The sequence below is a fragment of the Herpailurus yagouaroundi genome, unplaced genomic scaffold (genome assembly GCF_014898765.1).
Source record: "Herpailurus yagouaroundi ecotype Mexico unplaced genomic scaffold, PumYag 28, whole genome shotgun sequence".
In the NCBI taxonomy this organism is placed as follows: domain Eukaryota; kingdom Metazoa; phylum Chordata; class Mammalia; order Carnivora; family Felidae; genus Herpailurus; species Herpailurus yagouaroundi.
In genome coordinates this window covers 39,751,473-39,768,381 of record NW_024412376.1, presented here as the reverse complement: position 1 = coordinate 39,768,381, position 16,909 = coordinate 39,751,473, and the positions used below count along the sequence as shown (strand labels likewise).

The following is a 16,909-nucleotide window of genomic DNA, read 5'->3' as shown; positions in this document are numbered from 1 at the left end:
AAAGGGAATGTGATAGCAAAAAGTGAATTAGGAAGGAAAGCAGAATGGACAGTAAGTTCTGAGTTGTCTACAAAGTTTTTTTTTTTTTTTCAACGTTTATTTATTTTTGGGACAGAGAGAGACAGAGCATGAACGGGGGAGGGGCAGAGAGAGAGGGAGACACAGAATCGGAAACAGGCTCCAGGCTCCGAGCCATCAGCCCAGTGCCCGACGCGGGGCTCGAACTCACGGACCGCGAGATCGTGACCTGGCTGAAGTCGGACGCTTAACCGACTGCGCCACCCAAGCGCCCCTGAGTTGTCTACAAAGTTTAATGAATTTGGAGAAGACAGGTTACATGGAATTATTGGTGTGACAATATGTATGAAGACAAAACATGGAACAGCAGATGACGGCTGTACAGAAGGCAGGTCTATTTTGTCTGAGAGGTCCCAGAAAGGTTCTAACAACACAACCTGCAGGCATGGAAAGCAAAAATAGGTTGTACAGCAATACTGAGGGTATTAAAGGGCTAACTACTGAACAGCTGGCTAAGTCCTTCCCACTTTCACTTTCAGACAACTGGCAGAAATACCACATAATGCAGCCTATCCCTAAAGAATTTAGATATTTTTCCTTGGAAGGCTTACACTCCAAAGGAAAGCATCAGACTGTCTGTTACACAGTACACATGCCTACCAGTCAACATGCCTACTCAAGTATATGTAGTTTTTACTCAGGGGGACACAGCAATATATAATGGCATAGGAAAGCTACACCAGCGAGTTATGCTAATAAAACTTCCCAATTAACAAGTGAAAATGATCAACCATGCACTACCAGACATTTGAAGAAAATAAATAGCACAAGACTAGTCTAAGAAATATTGCATCCATATAATAAAAATAGGTTTCTATGAGGGGAAAAAGGAGTAAATTAGAGAATAAGATTTTTTTTAAATTTTTTAACATTTATTTATTATTGAAAGACAGAGAGAGACAGTGTGAGCAGGGGAGGGGCAGAAAGAGAGGGAGACACAGAATCTGAAGCAGGCTCTAGGCTCTGAGCTGTCAGCACAGAGCCCGACGCGGGGCTCGAACTCACAAACTGCGAGATCATGACCTGTGCCGAAGTCGGACTCTTAACCGAATGAGCCACCCAGGCGCCCTGACAATAAGATTTTAAGGGAAATTAAAAATATAATTACTGAAATATAGTATGTGTGCCAACTATACTCAAAATGTTTTAAAAAACATAATTATTGAAATTAAATTTCAATGAAAGAACTATAATATAAAGTCAAGAAAACCATGGAGTAAAAAGAAAAAGATAATAAAATGGTAAGATAGAAATACAGATGTGTAGATATTTCAAATTTTACCGTACTTTAATAAACAATATACAAGATATAATTTTTTTATGATTACAAAACCTGCAAAGAGACAAGAAATTCACAAGCAAGAGAATACATACACATTTTCCTTGATGGGGTTACATCCCAATAAACCCAATATATGCTGGAAATATCCTAAGTCAATAATGCATTTAATACACCTAACCTACCAAATACAGTATCGCAGCCTAGCCTACTTTAAACACGCTCAGAACACTTAAATTAGCCTATAGTTGGGCAAAATCATCTAACACAAAGCCTATTTAATAATAAAGTGTCTGGAGCACCTGGGTGGCTCTGTCGGTTAAGCGTCCGACTTTGGCTCAGGTCATGATCTCGCAGCGTGTGAGTTCGAGCCCCACGTCATACTCTGTGCTGGCAGCTCGGAGCCTGGAGCCTGCTTTAGATTCTGTGTCTTCCTCTCTCTGCCTCTTCTCCTGCTCTTTCTCTCTCTCTCTTTTCCTCTCTGAAAAATAAGTGCTAAGGGGCACCTGGGGGGCTCAGTCGGCTGAGCGTCCAACCTCAGCTCAGGTCATGATCTTACAGTCCAGGAGTTCGAGCCCCCCGTCAGGCTCTGTGCTGACAGCTCAGAGCCTGGAGCCTGCTTCAGATTCTGTGTCTCCCTCTCTCTCTGCTCCTCCCCTGCTCATGCTCTGTCTCTCTCTGTCTCAAAAATAAATAAAAACATTAAAAAATTTTTTCAAAATAACATTAAAATAATAATAATAATAATAAAGTGTCAGATATCTCATGTAATTTATTGAATACTATACTGAAAGAAATAGAATGGTTGTGTGGGTACTCAATCCACACAGTGGGTTGACTGACTCTCAATCTTGGCTCAGGTCATGATCTCATGGCTCATGAGATCAAGACCTGCATCAGACTGAACTGACAATGTGAAACCTGCTTGGGATTCTCTCTCTCCCTCTCTCTCTCTGCCCCTCACCCACTCATGTGTGTGCTCTCTCTCTCAACCTCACTCTCTTTCTCAAAATAAACATTTTTTTTAAAAAAAAAGAATGGTTGTAAGTGTATTGATAAGTTTATCCTCGTGATCGTGTGGCTGACTTGGAGTTGTCACTGCCCAGAATCATGACAGAGTATCATATTCCATATTGTTAGCTCAGGGAAAGATCAAAATTCAAAATCCAAAGTATGGTTTCCACTGAATGTATATGGCTTTTGCATCATCATAAAGTTAAAAAGAAACTGTAAGTCGAACCATTAAAAGTCAGAAACCGTCTATATCCAACACAAGCAAGATACAATGATTGAAAAATGGGGTATTCAGGAGATAAATGGAAACTCTATAAAAGAACTAAAGGGAAATTCTAAAACTGAAAAATACAATATTTGAATTTTAAAAATTCTTTCAATGAACTTAACTTCTACACTGCACAATGCAGAAGAAAGAGTACTATACTTGAGAGTTCAGAAGTGATAAAGAATATATGGATAACACTTTAATTATTTTAAACATCACTTTCTACTATAGTTACTATTACACATGAAGCTTTAGCTTCTGACCTTTCAGATTTGATTTTGCCCAACTGCTATGAATGACATCATTGGTTTCTTCATAGGTAATATATTTGTAATTGAGATAAAAACTCAAAAGTGGTAAGGTGGTATCTGGAGTCTAGTATAGCTGTCAGCTTCCCATTGGTGTGACTAACCAAGGAAATAAATCAGCTTTTTTTTTTTTTTTATGTTTATTTTTCAGAGACAGAGCAAGAGAGAGACAGAGTATAAGTGGGGGAGAGGCAGAGAGAGGAAAACACAGAATCTGAAGCAGGCTCCAGGCTCTGTGTCAGCACAGAGCCTGGAGCTGTGAGATTGTGGCCTGAGCCCAAGTCAGGTGCTTAACAGACTGAGCCACCCAGGCAACCCTAAATTCACTTGCTTTTCTACTCACATATGCTATTCCATAAGAACAAGCCCAATAATTCCTAAAATAGATTATATTTCAAAGGCTTGACAATTTAGAGCAAACATAAAAAAAAAAAAAAGAAAAAAGAAACACTAAACTAAAAGAAATTTAGTTTAAACTAAAATATTTTTCAAACCTACCAAGGATACAACCACATTGCATTGTCCCTGCCACATAGCAAAACACAAAGAAAAAAATACATCTCTGAGTTATTTTCTTCAATCAAAGAGTTGCTGAATTGATCTACCGAATAATTCTGATATCTCTGCTGCTTTTGACAATAATTAGTCTCATAACCCTGATTATTTATTCCCTTAAGTTTAAAATAAAAATAGTTTATTTAAATTGCTTTCCTCTAGTTAATGGATGTTTAATGAATAATGTTTAATTGAATTAAACATTTGCTTGCTTAAATATTAAACATTTAATGAATAAGACAGAATAAGCACCATATATGTTTTATGGCATCTTTCTGATAATAGCTTTGTAAGGGTCTATATTCTCTTTCCCAAAATATTAAAATATACATAACACAAAGCATAACACAAATTCCAAGCAAAAATACAAAGCCATTTCTCCAAAGTAAGCAATAGTATTAACTAAAAGTCCTTTATTATAGAAAATGAACTCGCCTACAATATTTCCAACTTCAAAGTTTGTCATTTTCCCATTTCTCTTTCTCCGTTCCTCTTCTAGGGCTTGGGGCTCACCTTCCCAATCCCAGACATACCATCCCTTCTTTTTGGTCTTTAGATGTCAAGTGAGCCCACCTTAGTACCCTCTGCTAAGGTTTGCCTTACACTGAAGAACCACAGGGGCAAAATTACTTCCTTCTTCTCTCTTTCTGACCCCCTCAAAATGTCCATTAACTAGAGAAAAGCAACTTAATTAAACTAAGCCACACTGGATTCTGAATGATTGATTAATAGACTACTTGACCCTCCCTGGGACATTTTTATTTTTAAAAAGGAGACTGTAATCTAAGTGAATCAGTAATGGACAGAACTTGACACAGTTCAAAAAAGTAGGGGAAAATATATAGGCTTATTCCAGGAAAATATGTTTTGACAGAAGAGCCTTCCGAGGGTCTCTTAAATTATCCCTGTTGGTGGCCACCTAACTCAGCCTCAGTTCCTGACTAGGAGAATAAAGCATTGACTGAAATGCCCTTTTCCAGTTTTATAAGTGAGCAGCAAAGTACTCTCAAAGGGAAGACATTTGACTTTGAAACAGACTTCAGAAGTTGAAGTATGGTTTATTACTCCTCTGGGTGAACTGAGAAATATAAATGCTTCTTTTAACTTGGAGTCAAAATCCCAAGAGCCATCCTTAAACACCAAATATCACTAAGACAAAGGTCAAATCCTCTGTCATGTGGAAATGACCCTACAGATACTCTTTTTAGATTAATCACATGTTTTTTTTAACTTTTAATTGGAGGATGAGAGTGAGCACCAGAAATATGTGATATAACCACATATTATGGAGACACAAATGAGAATATAATAGCAGAGGAACCTCTACAAACTTCAAGGTAAAGTTCAGCCTCTCACCTCATCAATCCTACCTTCTAGATCATCTACACATACACACACACACACACACACACACACACACACACACACACATTCAGTGATGGTAAAAAGCTCTATTTCCCAAATATTATTTATAGAGTATCCTCTTAAAATTTAGCTAAGTATCACCTAAAAACTTTGGAATAACACTGATAATAAAACTGCTAACATGTCTTTATTGTTGACAAAATAGTTTAGAAGTAATTACAACGCCCTTTTTGCTTTAACAGTATTTTTTTTCCTGCTTTAACCCTGGTATAAAATACAAAGAGAAGGAACTGTTTACTTCTTGCCTCCAGTTTCATCTATGTAAACTGAAGATCTTCCACTCTAGCTAATTATAAATCTTGCCCTCCCCTACAACAAGATGACCACACAGACCTCTGTGGTCATGACAAAAGTCATTAGCATTTTACTTTGTTGTAACAGTTGTAAAAATCAACAATTTGACCCTTATTATGAGTCAACTGCATTAGCATCTCAAGGATCTCTTCTGCAGAAATGTCAGGCTATACCTATACCTATTCTTTGGTGAATTTTTTCCCTGCATTAAAATATCTACTTAGCCCCTGGTGAACTTTTTCACTGCATAAAAACATTATACTTTGCCTTAATTTTCAAAATTCACTTGGTTGGTTGAATAGAAAACTACCATACAAGAAAGACATAGTTGCAATATCTATCCCCTAAACAAGAAAAGTTTAATTGATATTTTTTCCTTTTAGCTCTAAAAGTAAATTCCACTTCATGGCTAAGTAAACCTTCTACACCAAAATGTGCACCATTAATTTAAAATCTGCCTTCTGAAAACTTCTCATCAGAGGTACATTTTGAATAGGGTACCCCAGGGCAAAAGAGCATATTTAACAAATGTCTAATTTGGCCTATTTTTTAAAGACATGAACCCACAGGAAGGGGAAGAATAGGAGAGAAAACAATAGCAGCTAAGTTTTGGAAGGCAGAGAGCAGATACACACCCAGACCCAAGAAAGTTCAATCTTAAGGGGTCAGTGAGAAAAGCCAAGAACTAATAGTTACACAACAGATTCTCCACAATGTTCAGCAAATGTTAGTACCAGTTTCTCTACAACTGAGGATAAAGTGGGGTAGGCAGGTGGAAACCTAAAATAAGTAGGATTTGATAAAGGCTATTTGAAAAGTAGTTAGACATCTATATGTCTTCCCCTATTTCACTTTCCTGAGTAATGACCCTCACCCCTGCCCACTTCCCCCTCTACCACTCCCACTGAGGTCTAGAAAGAGTAAAACAGAAAGTCTTTAAATCAGGGGAATCCCAAGCAACTGAGGACATGGGAACCTTACTGAAAACAAGAGATTGAGTAACTGTGCATACAGGATACAAGGTGCTGAGACATATTCCTTCCACCCCCATACCCTCTTTTTTTGGTGCCAGAAGACTGATAGCTAGAACTTCCTCCAGAAAGGAGATTAGAACGCATTCCTCTAGGGAGGTTGGTCAACCCAATCAATGGCCTATCTCCCACAGTAAAGCTTAAATTTGACATTGCTAAAATGCTCGGAGCTTCCAAAAAGCTTTTCAGCCCCCATTTAGGGAAGACAGCCCAAAACAAACATCTTATTTAAGAAGCAACCTTGTATGACACAGAGGCTATTCAGGGAGGGAAAAAAAAAAAAACTTTTTAAAAAAATCAGAGCAGTAAGTCAAAATATCTCATCATGATCAAAAGACTAAAATATCACAAATAAGAAATAGTCAAAGAACAGCCATAAAAGGAACTATTAGAAACTAAAAAGCAGGATTTCAAAATCAGTATAAGGGTTAGGAGATAAAATTGAAGCAATCACCCAGGATCAAAAGGATAAAAAGATGTGAAAAAGAGAGAGAGAAAGGAAGAGAGACAGAGGAAAGATACAAAAGGTAGGAGACTAGTCTAGGAAGTCAACAACTATAAAGCAGGATTTCCAGAAAGACAAAACAGAGGAGAGAAAATCATCAATAAAGTAACTCAAGAATTTTTCATCTCTTCAACCAGAACGACTGAAGTTTGAGAAAGAATTGAGCTGGGTGCCCTTTAGTGCTGTTTCTCCATGTTTAATTTTGTGAAGAAAACAAATCCAAATACCATCAAATATCTAAGCCAAATAGAACATTCTTCACTTAAAGTATTAGAATCTTATTTGATTCATCTCTATCCTGAGCTGGAGCAAACTGATCCATCTCTAAATAAGGAATACCATTAAAGAACTCTCATTGGTTAGTCCTCAATAATGTTCTTCTCTCCCTAGAAAAACAAAGAAACCAGCAGGTGGCAAAATTATTATTCCAGAGTCTTTAGCACAGATTGCTTGTTGGATTTTCTCATAATCTGACAAGTACGAAATCTGCTCTGACCCATTTAGAACCCCAAAGTTTCATTACAAACCTCCCCAGAATTGGAAATCTGCAATTCATTAGGAACATGCTGGGATCCAGGGCCTCATGAAGGAGTTGCCTAAATTGGAGGAGGCAGTTGAAAAGAGTCTTCTGAATTCTTTCACATTTCTAAAAATAAGCAGGAGACTCTCTGGATAAGCTTAAGATATAGAAAATCAAACAGAGCTTAGGTCCTAGGTTCTTTAATGCTCATCAGAATAAAACCTTTACACACTACCCAAACTTCTCAAATACAGAGAATTAGGTTTAAAAATTGCAAGACATTCCAAGAGGAAATACTGAAGAGCAAATTTCCATCAGATACTGATCAAGGAACTTCACTCCAAAATAGTTTATGTTGATATTTCCATATCATAAATCATATTAGAAGCTTGTAACTTCCACCCCTTGAAAACATATAATTGGCTATGCTGTACTGGAAACAGCTCTAGAAAATGATCATCTCATCACTAGAATTGTATTAACAACCTGTTTGGAAAGAACCACCCAGTTTCTATATCAAGTTAATTGTCTTAAGTCTACAGAGTAATTACTAAAGATGAACAAGGTAATGTTTTTACACTTTATCACTTCAAAAGTATAAACATAGTATTTTTAGCATGTTTTAGAATTCCATGATAACTTTTTTCATAACAAATCACAAATATCCACCAGGTGTCCAGAATAGTTACTAGTTATTCTAATAATCACTTATTCACCTCTGTTCCACCTCACATAGGAACAGCTGAGAATGATTTCTCTGACCTACGTCTTTGGTCTATCATTAGCATTTGACCAAATGGACAGAGACCATCAATAGTAAAAAAAAATAAATGTATAATGCTCACATAGAGCCTATATATTACCACTTTCAAATCTGAATCACATTATTACAGTTAAAATCTGAGATTTTTCTCATGCCCCATTCAATACACATCTTTCAAGAAATTAAATATGTCTGCATCCGAGTACACAAAAAATCTATATATAAATAACATGGATTGTTTAGTGATGGGACTGACTTTTAGAGGAAAGCAACAAAAACAATGGAATTGTCCTACTCTTTGAGACTGGCATAATTTTTTCTCAAAGAAGTGTTGGTCTCTGTTGACAACAGTTGTAATAGTTCAGCATTATGTACTGAATACTAAATGTATTTAATTTGGCAAAATTATTCAACTTTTAAGTGAAAAAAATTAAGTATCTCAAATAAGTGAGTCAACTCACAAAGTTACAGTTATATAGTTTATAATTGAGTTAGCATGAAGTTGCAATACTATGTAAAATCAGACACTGGCCCGAGGCCTTAATTGTCTTTACACACAATGTGGTAAATTAGTAACCTCCACTTAGAATTCTTCCTTCTAAGGCCTACAGAAGGGAAGGCTTTCCATCCTATAAGGCTCAAAACTCTGAGAGCTAACAGACAACATGTTTCCATCTTATAAAACAGCAAACATTGTTGACTATATATCTTAACATCTCTAAACAAAAAACTTTATCAATATAATTTTGTCAAATCCTACAATAAAACGTGTTTCTCTGGACAAACTTTGTGACAAAAAAAAAACTGCTTTTAAACGCTTTTTTAAAAATACAGATAATGAATACTACTTAACCCAATCGATACTGCTTAACTACTTACCTCTTGCCTTAGCTCCAATGAAACTTCTAGAAACAAATTCACTGCCCCAAAGTTATAATGAGCTCAGCAGCTTGATAGTACCTAATTCCTGTATTCTTCCTTTATTCTTTTTTTAATCTGTAATTATCCACCTTTAAAATTTTTGTTTAAAATTTTTAAAATCAATTCCAAATAAGTCATAAATAATTGAATTCGTTTTCTAGACCCCTGACAACCCTGTGATTATTTCCTACTTCTCACATATGTCTGCCTTCATTAGACACCCAAAGAATTCTAGAATCAGAATATTTCCTTGTAATCTACTAGATGATAATTGGTTGTTACTATAGAACTACTTATAACAAGGTGAGCCTTTCTATTCCAGGCAAGAATTCAGGCTAACCTCCTTTGTGGAGAATACCAAATCTGACCACAAAAAACAGTAAAATACCTCACAAAAGGAAGAATCCACTTCCAGCATGTAAGATTTAGAAGAATCAATAAAAGTTGACTGAAAGATGAACATTTCTTATTTTTCATTTCTTAAAATATTTATCATGTAAGTATAAAGTTACAATTATCCATGATGATTAAAGTTTCAGTATTTACAAATGTCAAGTATTAAATTACATCAAAAAACTTGATCATTCTCTTGGGGCGCCTGGGTGGCGCAGTCGGTTAGGCGTCCGACTTCAGCCAGGTCACGATCTCGCGGTCCGGGAGTTCGAGCCCCGCGTCAGGCTCTGGGCTGATGGCTCAGAGCCTGGAGCCTATTTCCCATTCTGTGTCTCCCTCTCTCTCTGCCCCTCCCCCGTTCATGCTCTGTCTCTCTCTATCCCAAAAATAAATAAACGTTGAAAAAAAAATTAAAAAAAAAAAGAAACTTGATCATTCTCAATGTTCTAGTCAAATGCAACATCAAACGCAAAACTATCAAATGTTGCACAGTTGCCAGATCTAGAATATTGAAATAACACTGAAATTATCTCTCACTGGCTTAAACTTATAAGAGTTAGCTCAGCCTGACTGCGCTTAATAGCAAATGGTTTAAATACTATGATTTGCATCTTATTTTCATACACACACTGATGGATTCGAGACAGATACCTTCTCATGGGTCATTCTTCTCTCCTGCATCATGAACATCCATCAGTGGTCCTCAGTCAAGGGTGATTTTTACCCCCAGGGTGAAAGAACATTTAGCAATGGCTGGAGACAATTTCAGTTATTACAACTGAGTGTAGTGCCATCAGCATCTAGATAACTACAATGCCCAGAACAACTCCCCTGGCCACCCACAATTACCCTGCCCAAAATGACTATTCTGTGGAAGCTGAGAAACCCAGCTACAAGGACTAACACTCAAAATCTCCTATTAGGTGCTAGGCCTCAGCTTGCAATAAAAACCTCAGATGCTATGCCTCAACCTGTAATAAGGAAGGAGAAAAGAGAACTCAGGCTGGGATATAATTCCTTATATGGTCAATTTAACTCTGAAATGTATTCTACGTTTCAGCACTCAAAGACTATATCATTAAGTTCTCATTCTAGTCACTAATCCTTTCATTCAGTCAAGAATCTTCTTTATGCCTTTCCAGACCAATGTTAGAAGATCCCTCTGTATAATTAAAATTAAGTATAATTTTTAATAAAAGCTCACAGAGAAGCTTAAGTAGAATACATTTTACCAATCACTAGTTCTTCAATGTCCTCCCTTTAAAACATTTAACTTTTAACCTCCAAAAGAAGTTGATTGTTCATCTATAATTTTCATGTTTTTATTATAGTTCTGACAGTTCTTAGAAACTCCAGCATTGATCACAAAGAGAGATGCTCTAAAATGCAAATCAAATGTGCTCACTATATTAAAAACTGAATAGTACCACAATCAAAATAACAGAAGTTGAAGTCCTCTGATCAGATGCTTTCTATAACATATGAAATACCAGACAAATTTAAGCTTTGCCTCAAATTTATATGCTTCCAAGCTACTCAAATATAAAACAAGCACTAACAAATGGGCAACCTTGTCCACTGTAAGGCTAATAAATCAAAATCACCAAGGTAAGTTAACTGCATTTCCAGTGGATGCAGATTTATCATCAGAGACCTGATAATCATGCAACCACTAGAAAAAGCAATGTGTTTTCCATGACCTTGGTCATAATTCACCAACAACACTGACTTGTAACTTTTCACTATTATGTCACAGTGGGCACACTCTAAAAAAGATTTCAGAATTTTTGGACTTCTGAATGAAGAACATGCATGTTTCCATCTGATTTTTTTTTTTACATTAGAACTCAGTATAGAAACTATAAACACCTGATACTTGAAAAATAGAACAGTGGATAAAAAAAAAATGGAAGAAAAGCAGGACTTAAATGCCTTGGAATTTTTCTGAAAATGAAAAGCTAAATAGAAGTTTGAGTTGGTCCAAATGCAGAAGCCTCCAAACTTGCACATTTCAGCAATTACTATATCTCTTATATCTGGTCATTTCTTTTGGTTGACTTCCTCACACCCAACTGGTAATAAAGCAAGCAGGAATGTCACCAAGGTTGAAATAAAGACAGAAAAGGTCCCAAGCATTCCATTCTATAAGTAGTTTTATTTTGATCTCCACTAGTGGAGAAAGGCCTAGCTGCCACAAACGTTTCCAAGATGGAGAAAGTGGTTAAGAGATGCTGATATCTTTCTAGGCTTTTCAGAGATTAATCAAAAGTATAGCAAATCCCTTCAAGAACACAAGATGGAGGCAACAGGGAATAAGGTGCTACCACAATGGGCAACAAGTCAAGGTAATATATTTACCGAACTTTCCCCTTGGCTTCCAAGTTTAGAATAATGGAGAATAGAAATGATGAGGTTTTTTAAAATATTTAAACAGAAGGGTTTTTTGTTTTGTTTTGTTTTGTTTGTCTTAGGACAATAGACCAAATATCCAGAGGATAAAATAGTGAAGAAGCACACTATTTGAAGAATTGCTTAAAACTGAAAACCTGGGGGCACCTGAGTAGCTCAGTCAGTTAAGCACTGACTCTTGATTTCAGCTCAGGTCCTAATCTCATGGTTTGCGAGATCTGTGAGTAGCACAGGGCCCACTTCGGATTCTCTCTCTCCCTCTCTCTCTGACCTTCCCCACTTGCGCGCTTTCTCTCTCTTTCTCTCTCTCTCTCTCTCTCTCTCTCTCTCTCTCTCTCTCTCCCCCTCCCTTTATCTCTCTCAAAAATAAATAAATATACTTAAAAAAAAAAAAAAACTGAAAGCCTGAACTGGAATCCTGATTGGAATTCTTGGATGTAAAACTTTAGGCTAGCTTGTAATCACTCACAGCCTCTGGGTTTTGCTGTTATTTTTTTGTTTTGTTTAATTTTCAGTTGGGTTTTGGTTTTAAGCTATAAAATAGAGTTTATAAAATCTAACTTCCAGAAAGATTATATGAGCCAATATATGTAAATAGTCGGAAACATATATGAGAAAGTGTATGGTGTTATTAACTGTCTGACAAAGTCAAAGTTATTATTATGGATTTCTATGTCAGAAAACAAAGAACAAAGACAAAAGGTGGGCAGAAGCCAGCATATTGGGTGCCACACACCTTTCTGGCCCTAAGTTTGATGAAATCCCAGAGAACAACCACTATGGACCTTTTCTGATTGCTGGGTGGGAAATGAGTCCATTGGAAAACTCAAGATTCTAACACTAGCAGCTAATATGCCAGACACAATAATCCAATTAAGGTGGTTCTATAATTATCTATTAGTATTCTCATTTTATAGCTGCAGGAACTAAAGGCCAAAGAAATTTAAGAACTTACACAGGTTACAGGCAGAAAATTGGAGGCATGGAACCTAGAGATGTACTAGAAACAAAAGCAAGCCCAAGAGTAAGCATTAATGGGCACAGAGTGAGTTCTATCCATAATGAGTCCTGAATGCTGGCTTCCCGTCAAGGTATCCCTTAAGAGCTTGCAAGCCAGGGTTAACCATTCTTACAGACACATCTTCCCTTTAGCACCTTACCTTTCCTTACTAGGCTAGTATCTGGTTTTCCAAGCAGAGGTTTGGGAGAGGACCAAAGTTTCAGCAAGGAAGCAAATATGAACAGCAGGACTGGGTTCTAAGAAAGTCAAGCTTGAATGAGTGGGATGGCCAAAGCAAGTATACAACACCAACACACCATCATAGATGGTTTTTGGTTTTGTTTTGTTTTTTTTTTTCCCATACAATATCTGGGAGTGTAAAGAATTAAAACTGAAGAAGCCAATTTTGACATTAGCAGGGAGTACAAACACAAGGTCTGGAAACAGCAGACAAAGCACAGAAATTAGGAAATACGCTCAGGTATGAATTAGAAAACCAAAGGCAAAAGCAGAAAGTGAAAGCATCCAGAAACTTTGCCCTGAACAGGGGGATTCAGACATATTGAGGAGTGGAGAGGAGTCAACACCTCAGAGGCCAACTCTCAACGAGTGGGTAAAGGAAGCCCATGGATTCTGCTCTAGTCTCCTGTTCTTAGGGCAGACAATTCTGAGAAACACTGCACACTTCTCAGAGGTTCAGATAGAACAGTGCCCTCACTGCCTATAGCAGCAACCTTAATAACACATCCTTACATTGTTGTTGTTGTTTTTCTCTTTCTCTGCCTCACTGTCTCCACTCACATTCTACAGTGTCCCTAATAAGGTAAGAAATTTGTGTCTAGATGTCCCCTGAGACCATAATTTCTGCTTGCAAGGCAAGTTTTTCACGAGACAATTAACTCCTACTTTGCCAAATACCCCCATTCCTTGGTAGGGTAGCCCAGTAGGGTCTGCAGAAAGTTAGCAAGAAAGGAAAGAAAACCCCCACAATCATCTACCCTGTCCCAGAGGAAGGCACACTGCTCTGCATGACTCAATATCACTGCAAATGACATCAAAGTCCAGGCCCAATATGGTCAGTGTACATATACTACTTAGCATTGCGTTGACTAGCAGATAAAAAAGAGGGAATCATTTTGGCTTCTTTTGTAATCCTCCAATTTCTGTATTATGGCAATAAAATAGAACATGGAGTTCTTTTCTATTGCTCTAACAAAGAATCTTTCCTGGAGAAGGAAGGCCTTCTCAAAATTGGCAAGCCCTCGGACAGGCAATTCTATTGGGACAAATTTGAGGGAGACTGGCACAATACAGGCATTGGAGTGGAAGGAGAAAAACAGACACAGAGCTCTATGGGTCTGATGACCAAGTTCTGTCCTCAGGATCACTGCAAATGCCATCAGAGTCCAGGCCTAATGCCTTCCAGTTTGCACAAAGTCACGGTGGAGAGAATGCACCAGGATAAGAGTCCTATCAGAAGGCTTCCTCTGGTCTTGCCTCACCTTGGCCTCCTGCTGAGTGGCCTGTAGACTCTCTCCTCTAGGCACACGAAGCACCCCTACGTGCTATTCAACAGCAGTGGCAGACTTGGCAGAAGGGACAGGAGGAGATGGACAGACTGTCAGTTCCAGGAGAACTCTACCTCCTTAAAATTGTCCAGCCAGAGGATTCCCTCACAGTCTGAACCCTGGTATCGGGATTCTGGAAGAGAATATAGGCATCTATGGCACCTATGATTTCCTAAGTATACATTTTGTTTGTTTATACCTGCTGCAAAGATATTCCATTTGTATCTTTATAAATTTCCTCACATGCAATGAAGTATTTATTATCAAATTTTTAAGCATTTTAAACCATGTTTATCAGGTGCTTTATTATATTTGAGGTAATTTATAAAGGTATATATATGGTAAAAGGACAAAAATGAGAGGAAATCAGGGCAGGGGGTTAAATGGAAGACAATAAGACAAAACAAATGTAATAGATAAACCACCAACTAGCATAATATTTTTAGGGGAGGAAAGGAATATCCACAAAATTAAGGATGAGTAATAATAATACAAACATTTGTAGAGTGTTTATAAATGCTAGTCACTGTTCTAAGCACTGCTCACATATATTGCCTCATTTTTTCCTCACTACAATCCAATGAGATAGGAACCACTTCTTTCTCCATTTCATAGTTGGAGAGGCAGGAGAAATAATGTCATTTACCCAAGGTCACACAGCTTGTTAACAGTGAAGCTAGGATTCAAGTCCAGGCAGTGTGGCCCCTAAGTCCACACTCTCACGTATTAACATGCTGTCTGCTGACCCAGGAAGGGAAGGAACTAGAAACACAAAGATTTTGAAAAGAATGTAAGAGACTACTTTGAACAATATCATGCTAAAAATTTGAAAACCTGGGGATATTCTTATAGGAAAATGCATGCTACTAAAATTGATCTCATAAAGGAGAGGGAAAAGAAAACACTAAACTAAAACCATGGGGGAAAAATGAGGAAGTTGTCGCAGAGCTGGCCTCAAAAAACTGCCAGATCAGTGCTTTCTTATATTAATTAGTTCAATATAATTAAGATATCATTTCAAAAATTCCAGAGCATAGAAGAAAAAAAAAAAAGAAAAAAGGTACGTAAGTTTATTTTCTGAGTCAGGCATACATTAGTATCAAATCCTGGTCAGTTTTTTAAGAAATATAAATGCAGGCCTCCTATATAAAATATTAAAAATTCATATCCAGTGGCTTACTTACAAATAACATCAAAAACATGCAGTCTTTATACTAAGAGTGCAAGAAAAGCTCAACAGTAGGCTATCTATTGATAAAAATTGATACATTGTGAGACTAAGTAAGAACAACAATTGGGTCATTTCAACAGATCCTAAAAAATGCATTTGAAAAAAACTGACACCCACAATGATATATTATTTAAAGCCTTTAGTAAACTAAAGATAGAAATTCCTTCAACGGTATCAAAACATTTTTAAATAAACACAACAACAAATATCCTTAATGATAAGACTCATTCTCATAGGAGATGGAAGTTATGACATCTTCCCTTATTCTACTGTAATCATATATATTAGTGGAGAAGAGAAAATCCAGATATATCTACACACAGTGGGGAACTAAGTAGAAGATAAAAGGCTAATTTCAAATAAGTGGGAAAGAATGAATTATAAAACAAATATAATTGGGACAATTACCCTCTATTTAGTAAAAAAAGTAATACTACTTTATACCACAATACACAAAAATAAATTCCAGAAGCAGTAAGTTTTATCTGTAAAATCCAATAGAATATTTTTGAAACTACAATATTGGGGTGCCTGGCTGGCTCAGTTGATGGAGCATGTCACTCTTGATCTCGGGGTTGTGGGTCCAGGCCCCACATTGAGTTTAGAGATTACTTAAAAATAAAATCTTTAAAAAAATTTTTTATAAAAACTGTAATATTTTTATCTTGAGACTGTTCTTTATAAGCATGAACTGAAACTGAGAAATCATAAGGGAAAATATTAAAAGATTTTACATGTAAAAACTATAATTTCTGTTCAAGAAAAAAAATAGCATAAACAAAATTCAAAGTCAAATAGAAGTTATTGGGAAAAATATTTGTAGTAGACATGACAAGGGGTTAATATCTTTAATCAACAGTGTACATTTAAATCAATTTAAAAAGATGAACACTATAGTGTTTAAAAATTAAAAGACATAGAGACAATTCATACAAGAAAAACAAATGACCAATAACTGTAAGAAATTTGATCTCACAAATTATTAAAATATAATGATTAAGACAACAATCTGATAATTACCTATCTGCAAAAAATCAATATGATTGTTAATGTGCAGTGTTGGTGGGGGAGGTTAGGTACCGATTAATAGGCATGCATATTGGTACAACCATTCTGGAAAGAAATCTGGCAATCTGTATCAAATTTAAAATGTACATGCCTTCCAATGAGAAAAAATGAAATATGGCCTTTTGTAGCAACGTGGATGGAACTGGAGAGTGTGATGCTAAGTGAAATAAGCCATACAGAGAAAGACAGATACCATATGGTTTCACTCTTATGTGGATCCTGAGAGGCTCAGCAGGAACCCGTGGGGGAGGGGAAGGAAAAAAAAAAAAAAAAAGAGGT

General features: G+C 36.7%; 1 protein-coding gene across 1 annotated transcript in view; it reads right to left on the bottom strand.

The window, feature by feature from the left end:
- IQCM (IQ motif containing M) overlaps positions 1-9,164 on the bottom strand; it is a 482,806-nt gene extending 473,642 nt beyond the window's left edge. The window contains exon 1 of the mRNA XM_040472666.1: positions 8,920-9,164. The gene's annotated coding sequence lies outside the window, so the exon portion shown is untranslated. The remainder of the gene's footprint in view (positions 1-8,919) is intronic.
- Between the last annotated feature and the right edge of the window lie 7,745 nt (positions 9,165-16,909).